The following is a 16,675-nucleotide window of genomic DNA, read 5'->3' as shown; positions in this document are numbered from 1 at the left end:
TATAAGGCAATTTAATTTTCCACTGCGCTACTAGAGTGTTAACCTCTAAGTTAATACTTAGAGTACATTTGAGGTACAAAAGTACATCTGAGGTGACAAAATAGGAAGTTTCTTGAGAGACAGAACTTTCTCAGAGCCCTAAAGACAGAATCAAAATGACTGACATTTTCTCATACTCTCTATCATGCATTTGACAAAAGCAGCATAATGCAATCCCCTTTACTTGGTATCAGGAGAGAAGGAATAGCCTGTATAATAAGAAGATAAAGAAAAATTGAAGGATTTGCAAGGGACATTGGTGGATCCTGAAAACCAGAAGGTGTTCATTATCAGTGCATCACGGTGCTCTTGAGACACGTGCCTTCGAAGGGGGCCCATTATGAACGCTGTTGGGAATGATGAAATTCAGAGCTCTAACTCACCTGATTTAAAAATACCTTTGCAAGGGTTTGGGGAGGTCATGTGTTTTACTGCATTTTCATTTGCACGAAGAGACCAATGAAGCTACAAATCAACAGTTGCACAGTTGATTAAGTAATGTCGAGTAGTTGTGTGTCCTGATATGCTTAGCTGGTGTTTGTAGCTGCCTCAGCCATCACAGCTCCAAAGTCACAGAAAATTCACATCTCCTCTACTTGACTGTGTGAATTCACCTGAAGGAACATTGCAATGACTGCAAAAGTCTCTTTCAGGCATGAGCAGATGCTCTCACTCTGTCTTTGTGGATGGATCATGTTATCTAAAGATACTTCTTGCAAGCCAATTTTGTCCCTTGTATGATACTGCCTGAACGAAACTGTGAGAACCCCTATTCCAACATGAATTAGCCACCTGCTTGCTTTCCAAGGAAAATTCTAACATACCTTATCACTAACTACTTCATACTATCCTAAATTAAATGAAATAAAAATAAAATTATTCATCCAGGCTGCACACTTGTACAGATGAACCAAAAATATCAGATTAAGAAATTTTCCCTACAGGAACAAAGTTATTTTCATTTGATGTCTAAGGAAATCCTATTGGACTCAGTTCCTAAACCTGTCCTAACTGAGGTCAGTGGGGACTTTTCTGTGTCATTTAAAGAGCCTTTAATTACTCTTCCATTCCATAGGACTTCCCTGAAAGCATAAGGAGGTTAATTATTTCCTCACTAGTATCTGCTTCTTCTTATTATTAATTATTTAGCGATTAATTATAAGGCATTGCTTCTCAGGGATGTGTGTGAGCTATAATAGGCACTGATATAGACAGCCTCTCCCCTGAGGAGTTTCCAATCTTTTTTTTTATTTGTATGACCAACAAGATGTAGATTCATTTACACAATAGCTTGACCAAAACAAATGGAAAAGACAGACATCTGTCTAAGGCTGAGGGACCAGAGGTTTATGAGATGGGTAACATAAGTGCTTTTTACCTCCAAGTGGCATGCTCACACCTCAGAGACCAGGAGCAACTACAAATATTCATCCTCAGATAGCTGTTCTCTGAGAAATACACACCTGGCACTTGTTCACAAAGTCTGCCTCCCTAGGTGGCTGCCCTAAGGGGAATGCCCATACAGTACAAGGGGGATTGAACATAGGGATAAAAAACCAGCCATCTACAGACTGAGACCAAAAGATGCTAGTGGGAAAAATTGCTGTCCATCCAACATCCCTGCTACCGTTCTGGATGTGAGCTCTGGCTGCTGAAAAGCTGTTAAAAATATACCTCGTTCTGAGGAGATATAACAGGAATAGTGCCCAACTATTCCTCAGCTCCTGCCAGTCTGTGCTGCAGTCACATGGGGATCTACCGAGCACGTGGCTCTGCTCCACCGCCTACAAACGCCTCTCCAGTGCCTCCACCCTGATAAATGCAGAGGGTAAGTAGTGTTCCCGCTATCAGGCCACACCCTGAGTTACAGGGAAGAGGCATCCCAAGGGCTGTTCTTCTGCTTCTCAAACTGGGGGGAGTTCAGATGTATCAGAGCAAGACAGTATGCAGCAGGCTGTCAGACTTGACACTAGCTAGGGATTTCACTGTTTAAATCCTAACTTCAGATTCAATCTGTGCAGCAACAGGCTGAGAATGAAGCAGCAGGCAGTTTTCTCCAGTATTTCCAAAGTCCAGGTACCCAGCTGTTACACCCACTTGCTGGTCTTCCCTACTTTTTCTTCTGTGCAGCAGACAAGCAATTGAAAACAGCATCACAGCTTAAAAGCTTCTGTGTAAAAACAAATCTGCTCTTCTACACAATTAGGAATTCGCTAAATCAAAGTCACACCATCATGAGTCTGGTGCCCTTTTAGAGGGTCTAGAGATAGTGCTCCCTGGTTCAGCGCCTCTGTGAAGCAGACTTTTCCTTGGCATCACGATGTATGCTAAGCAGCAAGCAGCCTTCTGTGCAAACGCGAGGCTGCCCTACTTTCTGCAAATGACTGCCCCTCAACCATCCTCACCAGACAGTCTGATTATCTCTCTCATATTGCAACACAGATGTTCAAAACTTGTCGTCTGCACCAAGAAAACCAGCCAAGTATTCCAGCTGTATAATAGCTTTTTATTGTTGATTGAAGAGTCTCAGTACAAATTACTTTCCGCTATATCCCTGGAAATCACACAAACATCACACAAGGCAGAGAGTGATGCATTTAGAACCACCTCTGCAAAGTGCCACAGCAATGTTTTAACAAGGGTTGTGCTACTCCAAATGCTTAGCAGCTCCCATTTGCCAGAGCTCCTTCTCCTGAGAACATACATGAGAGATGCTGTTGAGGCATCATTGCCAGGCACATTTTTGGATTTCAAGGATCCTGCTCTGCTGTTTGGGAATCCATGACAAAAGACAAGTTATCTTGTGATGACTTGAGGCCTTTAATTCTAAAATCAGCAATGCTGAGTACAAAGAGATCGGTGGGAAAACAGAAAAACCTGGAAAAACAACAATGGAAGAAATTAATGTCTTTGTGAGAGGTAGGGGTTGATTAGTTCCTTCCAGGATAAGAAGCAGGGGACACTAAGCAAAGCTGGTAGGTTCAAAACAAACACATGGGAATAGTTTTCACCATGTACATAAAGAGGCTGTGGAAGTCCTTAACACAGGATGCTGTGCATATTAATATTTATATGCCTCAGAAAGAACTGGATGGCTACTTGGAAGCAAAATCTGTTGGGGACTGTTAAATACACAGATAATACATCTGACCTAGGAAATCTCTGACCTGCAATTTTTTGCAGCCTGGGGTTGCACCCCTGTATGTTTTTCCTGTTCATCCACTATTTTCACATTATCCTCTGTTGGCCACTGTCAGGAATGGGATATCCTAAAAGGTAATAGTTGTAATAGTTTTTGTTCTTAATGTGGATAAATCTAGTGAACATTAAAAAAAAAAAAAAAAAAAAAAAACCCAAAACCAAACAAACACACACCCCCAAAAAACCCCCATGAAACAAAACAAGACAAACAAAACAAACAAATAAACCAACAAACCCCACCAAAAAAAACAAACCAAGCAAAAAACCACTCTCAGTTCATTGAAGTCTACAGTACTTACAATGATGATAGGATCCAAAGTGCATTTCTTCTTACAAATTATAGATACCAAGAAATAAAGTACAGTTGCTGGGGCTGGCTCTGATGCTGTTTGCTGAACTCCTGGCAGATCACATTACCAACAATGTGATTATGTCCATCACCAGGGACTGAAGAGTTTGCTTTGCAGTTCTGCTCTGTGAAAGGGATACCTGTGGAAATACAGGAGTTTGCCCAGAAACATCAGCAGTGCAACTGCTCCCAACTTTTCTCAAAAATCCCCTTGGGATCTGAGCACTTCCTAGGAATATGCCAGACGGCTGCTTGGGCACATCAAAGATATTTTGCTAATGATGTTTTATATAGTTCACAAGGATTGTGCAAAATGTGTTGCTGCCCAATTTTTTTGTTGGCAGGCCAAGCTGGGATGGAGGAAACCAAGATCTGTTCCACTTCTCTCTTCTTCAGTAGCTTTACCACCACTAAAAGCTGAAGGCTTATTTCTCTGGCCAGGTTGAGACAAGAGTATGCACTGTTACCCGGTGTACTAACGATTAAGACCTTGTGTGTCCTACCACCTAGCCTATTTGAGCAAGCCAAACCTCATATTTTTACTGCAAAATTTTAGACTTATTTTCCAAGGAAACTAGGTTTGCTGCTAAGCTGTTGTCAGGTTGTAAGAGTAGGAAAGATTCAGAAAACCTGAAGTTCCTATATAATTAATAGATAAAAGTCATTGAGTAATGAAAACAAGCATTATTGATCACCTCACTGTGGGAATAACTGCAGTGCCAATACAGCCCATTCTAGACAGCGGAGTTCTATCTCTAGACAGGTCCTTAGGAAACTACATCTCTTTGCTTCTGCTGCTTATGGACATACTTTTTAAGACCTAAAGATAGTGCACTTCACCACCTGCAATCCAAAGGATTGCAGGCCTTGATTAATATTCCCCACTGTTTGTATGATGAAATGAGAAAGTAGCAGCAAGGCTAAATCAGGAAACAAGTGCAGAGAGGGGTTCTCACTGCTGTAAAGAAGGCAGAAAACGATTTTGCCCTGAAAAGCATAATAACATCTTAAGTGAAATACTGGAGGGGCATCTTATAAGAAAGGAGTCTGACAGAGTGGGACTGACTGAAAAAGCCCATTTCACCAGGGCAGAGTAGGACAACTGGGATAAGACAATTAACGATTAACTGTACTATTTCCATTGAAAGTCTAGAGTAACCTGAGTTACACGTGGTGTTGCTGAGACATGTACATGTTGTATATGACCTTGTCTACTTTTTGACAGTTTATCTGGGGCATGACATGCACCAGAGACTCTGATGCTTTGGCTCTGATATGGATCATGACATAAGACCTCCTCTCTAGCCCTCTGTCAGTGCTTACCTCTGCAAGTCCTGCATGTCTGCCTTTCCAGCCTGCGGGTCCCCATTCAGCTGCAAGCTGGCACACATAGTTGCCTGGTCACTTGTGGATGACAGAAGAAATGGGGCTTTCATCACCTACAGTGCTATTTCTTACCCCTCTCTCTGTGGAATGGATGTCTGGCAAAATAAAAAGAGGTCATCAGTCATGTGAAGCCTGCAAGAAGAAAATTGCTTGAGAATGCCAACATTTAGCTCATGGATTTGCACCTTCTCAGGCAGGAGGACTCACTGTAACCACCCTGGGGAGGTATGGCTTCTTGGTGGCACACATCAATGCAGCAGTGTTATCCTCCCCCAGCTGCAAACAAAGAGGTATCCCTCTTCTGTTCCTATAGGATGCTTGGTACAAGTATGGCATAATCTTTATTCCCCATTTCTGTGGCTTCAGTCAAAATCAGTCCTCTCAGATTTTCTAATGTCCATGCCCTAAAATAAATTCTGGTTTATCTGCAGTTTAAAAAAAAACAACCAAAAAACCAAAGGTAATTCAACTAATAGGTTTGGTGTTACATGCTTCATTCCTGAGAGACTCAGAATTTTTTCACCAATAAAATTTCTTCTTCCTCAGGCCAGTAGTACTGGGATAAAGACTCAACAAAACCGTTCAGCAATCACACACCAGCTATAATATCCTCTCCATTCAAAAGGTACAGTCTTCCCCTTGTTTTAACTCCCTCATGGATATAAAAGATAAACTTCCCCATGATGAAATTAGACACATGCTGGCTGCACCATGGTTAGTTTTATACTGGATTAACCCTTTGAACAGGGATGGTCAAATTCTAATTACGTTGGTGGAAGACCTAGAATATCCTGAGTTGGAAGGGAGCCACAAGGATCATCGAAATCCAACTCCTAGCATGCACAGGACCACCCTAGGAGTCCCACCATATGCCTGAGAGCATTGTCCAAATGCTTCTTGAATTCTGGCAGGCTTGCTGCCATGACCACTTCCTGAGGAGCCTGTTCCAGTGCCCAACCACCCTCTGGGGAAAGAACCTTCTCCTAATATCCAACCTAAACCTCCCCTGGCTCAGCTTCGTGCCATGAACTAAAGTCTTTCACCCTGTATACTTCAATGCAGCCAAATTTGAGCACCTTTACCTCCTCATTTATGCAGTGTGGTGCAATCCTGAGACTACTTCACTAGCATCCTTTGGAGCCAGCCACAGCCTCAAGCCTCAATTGATGACTTGCCTCTCAGGTGAGCTAGTTTGGACTTGGCTGCCATAAACAACAATTTTTAATTCCTGAGGTACCTGAAAGTGTTTTTCCCCTCACTTTGCTGACTCTGGGGGTTTTGTTGACTGTGCAAGAAGTCCCTAGCAATTCTAGGGACACCATGTATTTATGGCTGGATGTCTCAATGATTAAGTCGTCCAGGTGTGAGAGAGGAAAATGAAGCTGAAACTTAAAAGAATTCCTGGGCAGACACAACAGATGGATGGAAGGAGAAAAGAGTACATCCAGGGCCATTTACCCGAGGGAACAGAATTGATAATCAGGGCTGAATTAATGGAAAAAATACTCTGTACGTCAGCCAGTTGAGTTTTTGAAAAGGTGTTGCTGTCAGAGGAAAACAGAGGACTTCAGGTGCAGGTGAACCTATTTGCACAGAATTCATGAGTCCTAAAGCGCAGTCAAGCTTAAAAGGGGTGTCATGAAGCCACTAGAGAGTCTTCTCAAACAAAAATCCATCTTTCTGCTTTCCCCGGGTCCATGGGTTTCTGGGCACACATTTATTACCTTTCACTGACAAATATTTTCTCCCAAACTCCTGTCACATTTGTAATTGCAATCCTCTCCTGATTTCAGTGTTTAGTCCACATCCCCTGTCTGCTTCATGAAAAACTTTATTTACATGGTCCCTGGAAGTACCTCTTTTATGATCAAATCAGACCCTTTGCACAGAAGCTGGTGTGCAGCTACCTCTGTGTAGCTGCATTTGTAGTCCCAGGCTTTGACTGGTTGGCATAAAGTCATTTGTAAAAGGACAATAACAAGCATGATGAATTCTAATGCTCTGTGTGTCATGGTACTTAGGTATCTCATAGATAAGTCCATCACCAATATTTCACAAAGCTGCAGCAACTCAACTCTCTTTAAAAAAAAATAACCTCACAAAACCAACACTTTATCATAATATTCGTGGACAGGTACAAAAAAAATCAATGGCTGAGGATCTACATCTATCACACCTCGCAGAAAACCCTCTGCTAATGTTGGGTCAAGGGAAGCTGCTCTAATTGCCTGGTTTCCTATGTCAGCTCGTATTCACCTGACACCACTCACTGGCATTAAAATAGATTTTCAGCCCCTTGCTTCATGCATCATATAAAGCACAGAAAATAAATCAGCTCTTTTAGAGATAGTGTTCATGACAATGAAGCTGCTGCCACAGAGAGGTTCCCTCATTAGCTGTGTCTCTTGCACTCATTGCATTTCAAATCCTTCAGGGATCATCAAAATCCCTGAAGGACCAAGGCACCCTGAGAGTTACACAGGACCTGGTAACACACCCCGATATCACTGACACCCCGATATTCATTCATTCATTCCATTTCAGCCCAGGAGAGTAGCATGTCCTACTTCTGAAGTATTGAGGTTTTGAACTGTCGTAACTTTGCCAACATGTGTTCACCACAGGAAAGTCATTGAGCAACACAGAAACCCAACACTTAAACAAAGCTTCTATAATCATTGTTACAACTAAAGCTTAATAGTAAGGTAATCATGGAACAGATCCTCCTAGAAGCTATGCTAAGGCACTTGGAGGACAGGGAGGTGATTTGAGACAGCCAGCACAGCTTCACCAAGGGCAAATCCTGCCTCACCAACCTCATGGCTTTCTGTGATGGGGTGACTACATCAATGGACAAAGGAAAGCCTACAGATGTCATTTATCTGGATTTCTGTAAAGCCTTGGACACAGTCCCCCACAACATCCTTCTCTCTAAATTGGAGAGAGATGGATTCGATGGATGGACTGTTAGGATGATAAGAAATTAGTAAGACAGCTGCATCCAGAGGGGAGTGCTTAGCAGCTCAGAGTCCCAATGGACATCAGTAACAAATTTTGTCCCTCAGGGGTCCATACTGGGACCAGTGTTATCACTGACACAGACAGTGGAATTGAGTGCACCCTCAGCAAGTTTGCAAATGACACCAAGCAGAGTGGTGTGGTTGACACATGTGAGGATGCCATCCAGAGGGATCTGAACAAGCTTGAGAAGTGGGTGCGTGGGAATCTTATGCAGTTTAACGAGACCAAGTGCAAGGTGCTGCACCTGATTCAGGGCAACCCCCTGTATCAACACAGGATGGAGGATGAACAGGTGGAGAGCAGTTCTGCCGAGGAGTTGGGGGTGCTGGTGGATGAGGGGCTGGACATGACCCAGCAATGTGCACTTGCAGCCCAGAAAGCCAAACATATCCTGGGCTGCATCAAAAGCAGTGTGGCCAGCATGTCTAGGGAGGGGATTCTGCACCTCTACTCTGCACTGATGAGACCCCACCTGAAATGCTGCATCCAGGTCTGGAGTCCTCAGCACAGGAAGGCCATGGACCTGTTGGAGCGAGTCCAGAGGAGCAGCTTGAAGTCCACTTGCAGATCAGGGACTTCTTGAACCTGAGGCAAAGCCTTTGTATGCAATAACTCTCAATGGATATATCTTCTATGAGCATGTTTCATGATCTCTTGATCCTACAGAAATTTCCAGCACCTCTGCCTGGGGCAAGGATTTCCCACAGCTTGATTATGTGTGGTTTTTTTAGTCTGCCATGTGCTAGCTTATGTGAACTGTCTGCAGGATTAAGGAAGGAGTGAGGAACTGTCTGAAGTGGTTGCAACTCTCCACTCCATTCAGGCTCCAACAAGCTTCCACCTCCTTTCAGTCTCAGAGGTTGAAGACCATCAGTCTATTTATTTGCTCCTGTTGAGGAAGCTGGTTCATATCTCTGATCATCCTTGTCACTTGTTCTCAGGGTCTGGAGCCAGGACATGTCCTCTGGGAAGGAAAATGAGCTAGGACACAATCTGGATAAAGGGCTGCTTCACAAACTGTCAGAGAATAGCTCACATTAGAGGCAAAACCAGAACAAAGACCATGGCAAACACAGCCTTCATCCTCCGAGATGGACGCCGGGGAAAAATCCACATCTGAATTTGAAAGGAAGTGCTGGAGACTGATGGAGGAGAATTAAAAAGTGCATTAGGACTCTCAAACATGTCACCACAAGTGCTCCATTGACAAGTGCTGTCATGCTCAGCTCAAACAATGCTTCAGGGAAGCCAGGGCAACACTTCTGAGCGCAGGCATGAGAGCCCTGTTGAGATCCCTCTGTTTAATACATTACAATGAACAGTTAATGACAGAGCACTCGCAATAAATGGCAATACCCACTTCACTGTGAAGCGTCCCACAGAGCAGAGGGAATCCATTGTCTGCCCGACAATCTCACCTGGCTCCCTGCTTTGTTCGTCCTGCGGGGAGAGACACCTCGTGCTGCAGAAGGTGCTGCTGGAAGACAGCACTCATTTCAATAGTCACGTAAAGGAAATTCCTCATGAAATATCTCATGTGCCTATTGAAAAGCAGCAAGGCTCTAACCTCAGGTGGTTTCAATCCTGCAATCTGAAAACTAATTTTAACCAAAAAAGATTTTTTTTTTTCCTCACAGAAAATCTACTTCTGTCTCGAGGCTCTGTCTGCTTAATAAATAGCTCTTTACAGAAAATGCTTAATATCTCAGCACATACTCTGGGTAAAGACTGTTTTAGCAGTGGATTGAGGGTATAATGTAGTAGCAGCACCAAAATCTGCTGCCCCACAATACAGTTGGTCTGGCTAATCTGTGCCTGATAGATACACAATTAAGCAGGAGCAACTATTACTAGTGCATACAAAAGGGAGAAGGGATTGAAATTCCAAAACTTCCTCAACTGATAAGATATCCACAAAAATATGTGTCCAGAGCTAATGGTATCTCAAGTCATTAAAGTCCCTTGCCATTTTTTAAGCCCCTTGGTGCTGCAGCTCACAGCTCCACCGTTGGTGAATCACAAGATCATTTCTTGCCCACTTTTGTGTTAAGTCTTCCAGGTTATTTAAATCACCATCAGACACATCTCACAAATCTTTGTGCTGGTGTATTAAGAGCACTCATAGCCTTCTAATGGACTGCAGCTGCTGGTTTAAGGTCTAGCTAGCTACAAGCAGCTGCTGGTATGGGGGGGCTACAGCCCTTAGCACACCCACGTCTGCAATGTAATAGCCCAAAGGTCTTGGCTTTTCCAGCTGATTTGCTAGTAATTACAGGTGTGTCACGTGATACTCCTCCAGCCACAGGACACTGAATAGGTCATTCTCACTCATTTTACCTCATCTGCATCTGACAGTCAAGAGTGATAGGTAGGTAAGGCTTTGGCTGTCTTGGCAGAACCCTAACCAGGAGAAAAACTGGCAGCAGCAGTACAAAGCTATGAGCAGCTTTAGGGGCAACATCATCCACCACAGAGATCTGCCTTTTCTTCTCTTTCTTTTTTTGCTGCTCAGCCTTGATTTCACTTCTGTCACTATGAATTTTCCTAGGCAGGAAAACTCCTCCACAGCTTCTCTTTGTCTTGTAGCAGTGTGTCAACTAATTATAAGTGCAGAGAGCTGAACCGAGTCCTTGTTCAGCTGGGCCTTGAGTTAGAGAGTTGCCTAGAATTGCCTGGAGTCAATCCTGAAGCTGCTGTAGTGAAACTTTGAAGGATGGCACCACAGGGCTTTGTAAGTGTCCCTGAGTTATGTGATGCTCCTTGCCCATGAATCAGAGGATCATAAAGGACATTGCTCCAAAGTACCCAGATGATGACTTGTAGCCTCTCTCACTTAGCAGGCTATGCTCCAGGTGTCAGGGCCTCCCATCACTCATCCAGGCATCCTTGTCCCAGCAAATGTGAATTGGCCCAGCCTGACTGCTGAGTATCAAATTAAGTTCATGCTCTTTAAGAAAAGCCTGATGTCACTCATCTAAATGTTTGTTTAGCAATGCAGAGTCCTCTCAGCTTAGCAAGTGTTTCTCCCTCTGTAATGTGCATCCAGACCCACACGCACACATTCCACCTGGCAGCTGTGGGGAGCAGCAAAAGTGCAAGAGGGCCAAGGATTAGCCGAGGGAAAAACAAACTGGCTTTCCTTCCCTCCTTCCCTGATGGTCAAAGTCACCTTATGTATTGTAACTTTACAATATTTTCTGATAGAGGGGTACAGTGTTCTCTGCCATATCGGGTCTGGTTGTCATTTGTAGAGCCAAACTAAATCCTGTGCCTTGGCTCCATCCTCACTTTGCATTCAAAGGTCAGGACTCACCTGCTTCTGGAAGAAGGAAAGAAGTGAATTTCCAGAGGCAGAACTGCAGCCTTAGCTTTATACCTGCTCCCACAGGAGTTGATATAAAATTATTCCAGGTTTGCTGAAAGAGGGCACAGAGTGTCTGGTTAGCTTGGGGCTGTGGAGGGAGGGTGTCACAGCTGCACTGCTCATTTAGAAGCAGGGGAGACCAGCACCTCTGCCCTCCTCCCACCCACTGGCACTGCCTGCATATTGATCAGATTTGCAATCAAGTGGATGTAAACTGCTGGTGTAAATCCCCCTTCAGCCTAGTGAGAATAAATCCTTCTCTCCTCCCCTCCTCTTTCACAGCCAGGAATGATATTAAGACTGTGGGACCAAGGATTTCCAGATTTCAAACATTAGAGTATTTTAGTTGCATTTCAGGGTAACTCAGAACAGAGCAAATGAAACATTGCAGGCAGAGAAAATAGCTGCTCTGAAAAACATCTATAATTTTCAGGGATTCCTTTTATTGTTGACTGCAAATATTTCTGCCCTTGACTAACTGCTCTCTGTTCCTCCATGTGTCTTAGCAGTCCCTGCAGCAAACAAACAGAATAGCACTAGAAAGAATAAACAGCCAAAGCATGGACATAAAATCCCCCAGCTATTGAAGGGGGCTTTTCCTCCCACTGGTTTAGTACAAACTGGGCTCCTGCTGCAGGCTCGGGCAGGGCTGGCCACCTGCATGGGCTGAATTGCAACAAGGACATGGAATTTGGGGGAGAAATGCCACCAATGCAGTTTAGGGCTTCCCACTCCAGAATTCCTCCCTTGTGGCTTTCACGCCTCTGAGGGAAGCCCCTGCTCAGTCTGACTGATGATATTCATTATTTATGGAGTGACGCAAACATGCCTAGTGAAAGGATTTTTTTTTTTTCCCTAGCACCTTAGGGGCTGTCAGAAGCAGAAACAACCAGAAACTAATCCCCCTTCTGGTTTCCCTCCCTCCTCCTACTCACTGGGCAGGTGCAGGCACAGCTCCTTCACTTGCTAAGCCTCATATCCTGCTTTTCCTAGTGCTGTTCGGACGTTGCTTTCTCAAGCTTGGTGACAGGCTTCTCACTTCAACAGGATAAAATGTCCATAAATACCAGTCTGTGCTCTTTCTAAATGTTTGTATTATAGACATTTGACATTTATTTTAGACTGACCCCAAGGTTTGGTGCAAATCTTTGTAGCACAGTAGCTTTCAAATCCATCCTCTTTGAGACAACAAGGATGGCTTTTGACACAGGTTGGCTCATGGGTTAATCCTTGTGTAGATGGGGTAATTTATACTGTAGCTGGCAGCAGCTGGATAAAGCAAATCCAGAGGGCCAGGCAAGGCTTACCTCATCTGGCTGATGCATCTTAGGAACACAGTTTGTCTTTTCCACACAAAGTTGTACAAATCTGCTAATGATGCCTTCCATCCCAAAGAAGACAAAGTTTACGTGGCCACCAGAATACTCCTGCCAACACCCTGACGACCCTAGGTATGTGACAATTAATGAACTAAAGTTTACACACACATGCACACACACATGTGCACACTCTCAAGACTGCCAATCAATAACCATTTAGAAGAGAAAAAGGGGACATTGCAGCTCAGCCTCTTGCCACTATGGGCCCATAGACATCACCAAATACTCAGAGGTGTGGGTAGTACCCTCTAGTTAGCAACAGGAATTATTTGTGGCACAATTTCCTTTACCCTAAAATTAGCCCTGTGACTAATGATTTTCACGCAGCACTCAAGGTCCTCCCCATCCTCTGTTCCAAATGACATGGATCTGAATGCTGGTGCTGGGTTTCTCTGAAGTCCATCCATGACCTTTACCAACAGTCATCCTTCTGCAATGCACCTGAATGCTACGGGGGATGCCCTGCCATCCCCACATGCCAGGGCAGCTTTAATATATCTGACCTGTCTCTGGCAGACATTGTATTTGAGGAATATTATCATATTTCCCATGCCCACAGCTACTTCTTGCCTTTTCCACATCAAACATAGTTATCAAAACCTTATCTGTCAAGTTTCTGAAACTGTTACACCAATAGGACCTGCTCTTCTTTCCCATACCTGACAGGCTTGTCCTTCCTCATGCTGTTTGTAAGTGAGTGAGTGTAGTTTGAGCTATTTATTGGATGCCTCTAGCCTTGGAGCCAAGGAGAGGAAAGCTCACATCCATATTGGTCCTCTGGGGCAGCTCTCATCACAGTGAAAACAGAGCCCTTGCTGTCCCTGCCGGCTTCCCACAGCCATTCATCGCCTGGATTACGTTACTCTGTTGTTTATTGCTCACAGTGTTCACATCATTCTCACAGTGCTGTGCTTTGGTTTGTGGGGTTTTTTTGGTGGTTTTTGTTTGTTTGTTTGTTTGTTTTGGTTATTTTTGTTGGTTTTGTTGGTTTGTTTGTTTTGTTTGTTTGTTTTTTAAAAAAAGGAGTACAGGCTACTAAATGGCACAGAGGATTCCCAGCTCCTGTTTTGAGCCACATCTAGGCAGGTGATTTCTGCAAGCAGAAATGAATGGCAATCAGAAATCAGGATAGCAATAAGGTATCCAAGCAAAGAGGAGCTGAGAGCTCTGAACTGCAAGGAAGGGAAAACAGGAATGTTTGCAGTAATAAATAACAAATTAATTTCTCTCCATATTCTGCAACATCAACATGAAGAAAATCAGGCAAAATTCTTTCTCTATAAGCCAATGTTTAACACAGTGCACAGTCTATTGAATTCTATTCATATAAAACATGTTTATAGATGCATGAGTGAATGCACACATATGTGCATGTACATACACCCACACATAAGAAATTATGTCCTTCCTGGCACCTCCTATTAGGTGGTGATACAGAAATCCTATTGCGATAACTTGCTGTTTGACTTGCTGTTCATCCAGTCACATTTGCACACAACTAGATGAACAGGGCCTACTTCTGGCTTGTTTCATCATGTAAGAGTGGGAAATGTGTAACAGAAAATATGGCATCTAGCTACTTGCTAGAGAGCACTTGCACTGCAAGTTTCCAGTCATTTTCCCTTCCTACCTTTGCCACGCCTTCCCTCCTAGAAGAGCTGAGTATCAGGAGTTTGTTGCACGCTGTGGAAGAAGGTCCTGAAGCTGAAGCTAAGAGATTTGGCTTGTGTTCTTCCCTCTGCTACTGATAACCTGTATCACCTTAGGCCAGGCATTTAATGGATCTGAAGCATTCTTTGCCCACCTGGAAAGGAGCTACAGTAAGATCATCTGTAGAGCCCTTTGATAACAATTGATGAAATGTGCTGCAAATCCTAAATTAAGAAGCTAAAAATATACGAAATGTCTGACTGACCCAGGGCAATGGTCAACCCAGAGGACAGCTCTGCCTGTTGCAGCAACAGTAGCAAATGCTGCCTAGTGAGAGCCAGCTCGTCAGTCTGTGGCCCATTATCCCCATTCCTCACTAGCATCTACAATCATCAGACCAGATGGGTTGGAGTACACTCCTCTGCGTATTCCATTTATTTATAGATACATTGTTCACAAATGTCTGCCACATGAAGAATTGTCAGAGTTGTTTTAACGGGACACCTTGACAGGGACCTGAGACATGTTTCAGCCAATATCCTTCTTCCTTGTCATGGTCTATACCTTGCTTTCCTCATGTGCACTGCACCAGGTAGAGGTGAGGGCAGGAAAAACCCTTGTCTGTGCTGATGAAAAGTGGAAATCTCAAAGAGGGTCATGGGTTTAAGAAACCAAGTAAGTAGTAATTAAAAATAAGTGGGCAGAGGTAGTACAGTCCCCTGCCCCATCTGGAAATGCAGCGGTGGATTTAGTATGCCAATATTGACTTTTTAATTAATCACTGCTTCTAAAATGCTTTGTGGGTGAAAGCCTAACACAGTCAAAATTATTAATAATAATACTTCTAGTAGCATTTCGCTTTTTATAATTACATTATTATGCATTAATATTATATAAGAATATTAATAATTACAATAGTATGCCCCTTAATATGGAAAGGGGCATCTTTAACTCCTTCTAGAATAAAAAGACCAGTACTGCTTATTAAAGACTTTGCCTATATTTTAGCCAATAGTCACTTTATAATTTTACTATTAAATTAATTGCCTAGTCACAGGCTAGGACAGTCTTAATTAAGAATAACAACAGAAAAAGAAATACAATGCACTCCAGTAAATAGAACCAGCCCCCTCTTTCTTCCCCCCTCCCCCAAATGGTGCAAAATACATAGGGGACCCTGTTGTCATAGTAACTGGCATTACAGCTTGCTTTCGATAATTAATGGAGGGCTTTGCTATTACAGTATTCTTGAAATTTCACTTTCCCCTGTGCTGCACTGCAGAATGCAGTATCATTTCCCCATTCATAAATATTTCATTACCACAGTCTGCTGTGTTTCATCATCACTGATAACACTCAGCCTAATCCACCCATTGCTGAATTCATGTCGCCCTGTCGGTAGAGCAACTTTCATTTCCTCCTTCCACTTCTGCAGTCTTCATTTTTCTTATTCAGTGTTCTCCTGCTGCAAAACTGTCATTGTAGGCTAAGTACAGAGACATTTATTTTTCTTACTCTGAAAAATAAACGAGTGGTAAAAGCTGTGCCCAAGTAAATAGCATGCAGGCACACGCACGCGCAATGTTTGTATCACAGATATAATTTGTATGTATCACTAAAGGGAGATATTTAGGTCAGCAATGGAGAGCAGAATTGTAATGTGGTACTGTAGCAGGAAACTCAGAGTCTGATTCAGCAAAATACAGGGGTGCCTTTAGACACAGGCATTGTCCCTCTGATGACAGCTGTAAGGAACAGAAGTGATGTTCTCATCCACAGGACCCGTTGGGGCTTAATATGTTTGGTAATTGACATACCAGCAGAAAATACCCAAAGCCAGTGGAGCAAACAGCTGTGGTGATACAAATGGCAAGAAGGAAGCAATAGAAAAATAGTTTAATTTTTTGCCTTAGTATCAAAACTCTCAAACAAATAAACTCCGACATGCTTATATACATCGTTTTTACTCATATCTGTGCACAGAGCGCTTGAGTTTCCTTGTTGAGCTTCACATGACTTATTTTTCTTCTCTTTTTAAATACTTTTCTCTTTTATGTTGCTGTCCCTTTGAAACAAGCTGGTAGTGAAAGACTGAGAGACCTGAAAGAGTGCTAGCCTCTGTTGCCAATTGCAAGGTGTCTCTCCTGCAACTTATCTCCTGTGATAGACTTGCCTTAAATCACCTTTCCAGAGGAGACTAGGGAGGCCAAAGGGAAGGTAAATGCCATGTGTAACCTGTTAGACAGACCACTGCACAAAATCTGGCTTGTTTCCTAATAAGTATCA

Source organism: Chiroxiphia lanceolata, chromosome 1 (assembly GCF_009829145.1).
Source record: "Chiroxiphia lanceolata isolate bChiLan1 chromosome 1, bChiLan1.pri, whole genome shotgun sequence".
Classification (NCBI taxonomy): Eukaryota; Metazoa; Chordata; class Aves; order Passeriformes; family Pipridae; genus Chiroxiphia; species Chiroxiphia lanceolata.
This window is presented reverse-complemented; position numbering follows the sequence as displayed.